The sequence below is a fragment of the Electrona antarctica genome (assembly GCF_951216825.1).
Source record: "Electrona antarctica genome assembly, contig: scaffold_954, whole genome shotgun sequence".
Classification (NCBI taxonomy): Eukaryota; Metazoa; Chordata; class Actinopteri; order Myctophiformes; family Myctophidae; genus Electrona; species Electrona antarctica.
Window position 1 is genome coordinate 25,257 of NW_027638396.1, and position 4,824 is coordinate 30,080.

Here is a 4,824-nt window from a genome sequence, read left to right on the forward strand (position 1 = left end):
CCACTTAAACCCAGCACATACTTAATTGACCGGTGGTCACCCCAACGGTCTATCCGTGGCGCCCTCCTCCCCCTCCCCCTATTCCAAATATCTTTGCCGAAAACAGCTGCAGAGCTGATCCAGGAGTGGGGGCATGTCGATGTGCTATTTTGACCAAATGTTCCCCTATCATGCCCAGAATAGGGACAGGGATGATGGGGTTCAAGCTCCTCTAAAGCCTTTAGCTCTCTCCTTTTACCATCATGTTGGGGCCCTTCGGTACAGACTAGTTTTTCAGTCTTTGTACCATCATGTTGGGGCCCTTCGATACAGACTAGTTTTTCAGTCTTTGTACCATCATGTTGGGGCCCTTCGGTACAGACTAGTTTTTCAGTCTTTGTACCATCATGTTGGGGCCCCTATACTAGTGAGTGGATGCTATCTCGGAATCAATCCCTGATTTCCTCCCCAACGCTACACCCTTCTTCCCTCCTGTCCTGACACCCCCACCGGCCTATCTCCTGCTTCTTCAGACGTCAGACTCAATGCTGGAGAGTTTCTCGTACACATGGCCGTTGCTTCCGTTGAAGGGCCGCGGGGGCCCCACCCCCAGCATGGAGCCGTGATGCAGCTCCTTGGGGAAGCGGCTCACGTTGGACATCATCCCCGCCGCGGCAGACGCGGGCAGGTACGACGTCACGCCCCCTCCTCCCCCGAAGTCACTTATCCGGCTGTCTTCGTGGGCGACCTGCTGCTGCTGCTTCTGCATGTAGTACTGTTTGGCGCCGTGCATGAGGCACTGGTCGTCGTCGAAGGTGGGTATAAAGGGGTTTTGGTTGACCCGGTCCGGGTAAAGGGATTTGGACAGGGAGAATCCCGACCCCAACCCTCCTCCTCCTCCTTCCATCAGGGATCTGTCTCTGTCCCGCGTGTCTCTCTCGCCGACCGAGCGGCGGTGGAGTCCCTCGCCGCCTCGGAACAGGCCTCCTCCCCCTCCGTAGAACAGCGGGTCTCTGTCTCTCTCCCTGTCTCTCTCCGAGCCGCCGCCCTGGCGATCGAAAATGTGCGCGAAGGGGCTGGTGCCCTCCAGGTAGCGCTCCTTCTCCTTCAGGCTGACGCTCCGAGGCGGGGGCAGCATCCCCCCCCCTCCCCCGCCTCCTCCTCCCAGACCCCCCATCAGGTTCGCCACCCCCCCCCCCACCACCACCACCCGACAACTCCTCTTTCTGGAGGTCGACAAACGCGTCGTAGGAGTGCTGCCGCCGGAGCAGCTTATTGCCGCCGCCGCTTTTTCGCCGCTGTGGCTGCGGCTGGGGGCCGCCTCCTCCCCCTCCCCCTCCTCCCCCACCTCCCCCCATCTGTTCCAAGAGGTGGTTGTTGTCCTCGCTGATGTCGTAGAGGTTGCCTGTCTTTTTGCAGCCCTCGCAGCGCATGCAGGTGGCCGAGCTGGGCCGACTGTTGCCCCCTCCTCCGCCCGCAGAGGACACGCAGCCGACGCCGCCGTACCCCCCTCCACCACCCCCACTCCCCCCATGCATGGACATCTGCTTGCCCCCTCCTCCTCCTCCACCACCTCCACCGGCCCGGCAGTTCCGACACTCCCACTCGCCCCCCGCCAGCCCGGCCCCGGTGCCGCTTTTCGAGTCCGACTTCTTATTGGGTTTGCTCTTCAGGAAGTCGTCCACGGGAACCAGGGAGGTGCAGGTGGTCCCTCCTCCTCCTCCTCCTCCTCCTCCTCCCCCCACTCCCCCTCCTCCTCCGGGGCCGTCCGTCAGGTCCACGTGCTCCCATTGGGGCACGCCCTCCTTGGGCCGGAACTGGTCCAAGTAGAAATCCCTGACGCTCGCCTCCTTGTCCCGGAACAGGTAGGCGGGGTTGCCGCCGTTCCTCTTGCGCTCCGACGGCGGCGGCAGCGGCAGGGCGGGCGGCGGGGGGGAGGCCGAGCGGTGGTGGTGGTGGTAGTGGTGGTGGCTGATGTGGTACGGCTTCCTCCGGTAGCCCAGCTCGATCTCGTCCAGCTCCCGCCGGGACTTGGCCGACGCCGGCCTCTTCTTCAGGCTGTCGCGGTACTGCCGGCGCTTCTTGGCGTTGCCCTCCAGGTTGCCGTAGGTCACCGTGTGCGTGGAGATGTCCGACACGTCCGAGCGTATGGTCCCCGTGTCGTCCAGCACTCTCCCCGCGCCGCCGTAGTAGCCCTGGCCGGGGATGTAGCCCGAGCTGGACGCGCCGCCCTTGAAGGAGAACTTCCCGTAGAGGTCGGGCAGGCCTCCCTTGAACAGGCCGCCGCCCCCCTGGCCGGGCGGAGGCGGAGTCTGGCCGGACAGCAGGTCGAACTTGCTCATGTTGCGGTGGGTGAGCGCCGAGCGGGGCTGGGTGGTGAAGATGGGAGCCACCACCCCCCCTCCGCCGCCTCCGCCGCCCAGGCTGTCGCAGTCGAACATGCCGCCCCCGTCCAGCGAGCTCCCGCTGCCCAGGCTGTGGGGCCTGTTGGGCGACGGCCCCCCGCCCAGACCCAGCAACGAGCCCCCCATGTGGTGGTGGTGCAGGTAGTGGTCCTGGTACAGGTTGCTGTCCTTCAGGTGCAGGTTGCCGAACGTCCTCTCCACCTAGACGGATAGATAGATTGAATTGACATGCATTAGTGTACGGACCTCCATTGAATGGCATTTCTATCTCTGGGACCCCCAATTTTTATTTGTTTATCTGTTAATTTAACTCTGAGAGTATTCGTACACACTCTGAGTTACAGACCCATAAGGGTAACCTGACTCCGCCAGATGGGGCAGCAGAGAGTACACTGGGTTCCCCCCCTCCTGCTCCCATCTGGGAACTCTCAGGCAGACTCGATGCTCCGGCCACCAAACGGCCTGGCCAATCAGCGGCAGCTAGAGGCGGGATCAAGGCATACACAGTCCTGCCTTGATCCCGCCTCTAGCTGCCCAGGCTGCTAGACAGCGCCCACGTTCTTCCCATCGTGAGGAACAATACGCTCGCCTCCCATAAGGATCCACTCATTGTCGTTTCTTTGTTGCTTGTTTTCTCCGAAAAATACTCCAAAGTTGTTGTTTTAGTAGGAATATATACATATCTGGCAAAAAAAGAGTTAAAAGTCCAATGGCTTGGGGAAAGTTTAGTCATTAGTCTCTTGAATAGTTTTCGACGACAACGGAGTCAGAGCAGACCATAATATATATACCTCGCTGATGTAGTCGCTGAACATGTTGTCTGGTGCTCTAGCACCCCCTAGTGTCTGTCCGTGCGCGCCACTGACCTCGCTGATGTAGTCTCTAGTGCACTAGCACCCCCTAGTGTCTGTCAGTGGACGCCACTGACCTCGCTGATGCTCTCTAGCACCCCCTAGTGTCTATCCACGCACCCCACTGACCTCGCTGATGTAGTCGCTGAACATGTTGTCGTCGGGCTGGTAGGCGGGTGGCTTGCAGTCGAGGGCGTGGCCCATGCCGCCCGCCAGGCTGCGCCGGTGCTCCGAGGAGATGTCGTAGACGGACGACTCGCGGCGGATGAAGTCCAGGGCGCTGTGCGGCGAGCCGTTGACGCCGTGGCCGCCCAGCGACGCCATGTTCTTGGCGGTGCGCAGCAGGCGCAGGATGTTGGAGTGGGTGTTGTTCATGGTGGCCGACGGAGAGTCCAGCGCAGAGCTGCTCTTCTCCTCGATCTGCACGCCGTGGATGCAGCTCCAGATGCCCTGTGGTGGACGAGAGAGTTGTGGTTAGAGTGTGCGCCCTGCAACTGGGAGGTCGGGGTTCGATCCCCGGCCGGGTCATACCAAAGACTGTAAAAATGGGACCCAATGCCTCCCTGCTTGGCACTCAGCATGAATGGGTTGGATTGGGGGTCAAATCTACTAATCAAATGATTCCCGAGCGCGACACACGCTGCGGCTCACCGCTCCAAGAGATGGGTCAAATGCGGAGAACAAATTTCACTGCGGTAACGTGTGTGACAAATCGTACGACTTTACTTGACTTTGAGAGAGAGAGAGAGAGAGAGAGAGAGAAAGACTTTGACAACGTACAGACTGAGTGATCATAGTCTGGCAATAGAGAAGGGCAGACACAGACAGACCAGAGAGGAGAGGCTGTGCTGTCACTGTGATGACGGAGCTATAGAGACAGAGTTACACTTCTTAACACAATGCAAAAAACTACACAAATATTAGAGAGGAGTTCTTCCCAAAATTTGAAACAAATTGCCCAGAATTCCGAAGTATGACGGAAAGGGAGAAATTACCACTCCTTCTGGGGAACAGAAATAATGTGCAGTTTTGGCTGCAAAATATGTCAATTCCTGTCACAAGAAAAGGGACAACCAGTAGGACACAAACACAGTATGCCATGTTTTATTTTCTGCACCACCTGCTTTATTTTATTTTCATTTAATTTTGAGGAGATTAACGCATGAAGACCTGAGACCAGATTCTAGGGTTCCCAAAGTGGGGTCCGGGGACCCCCTAGGGGGTCCTTGAGGGAGGCATATCTTTTCAAATGGGGGGTCCGTGGGCTAATTAGTGTCAATTTGGGGGTCCTTGACATGAAAAATCATGACGGGTTTCTGAAAAAACCTTATGTGTCTATATCTATGTCAGTGGTGCTCAAACCATGTCATGTCAAGCACCCCAAAAATGTAATTGGCCGCAGACCCCCATCCCCATGGGACACCCCAAAAAGCGGACAAAACCTCTCAACTCCATTGGACCCTCAAACATGTCTGCTAAAGCAACTAACTCCACCACCTCTCTCCCTCTCATGCAAGTCATTGACAATATATAAAGTCACAACACCAACTTTGATGAGGCAGTATTGCTTTGTTTTTTTTTTTAAATAA

General features: G+C 57.7%; 1 pseudogene across 1 annotated transcript; it reads right to left on the reverse strand.

Annotated features, from left to right (window-relative positions):
• Window positions 1-508: 508 nt before the first annotated feature.
• On the reverse strand, window positions 509-3,685 carry LOC306918117 (glutamate receptor ionotropic, NMDA 2B-like; annotated as a pseudogene). The gene is made up of 2 exons: window positions 3,365-3,685; window positions 509-2,585 (listed from the first exon to the last, which is right to left on the reverse strand). The product of its transcript is annotated as a glutamate receptor ionotropic, NMDA 2B-like (transcript).
• Window positions 3,686-4,824: the final 1,139 nt, after the last annotated feature.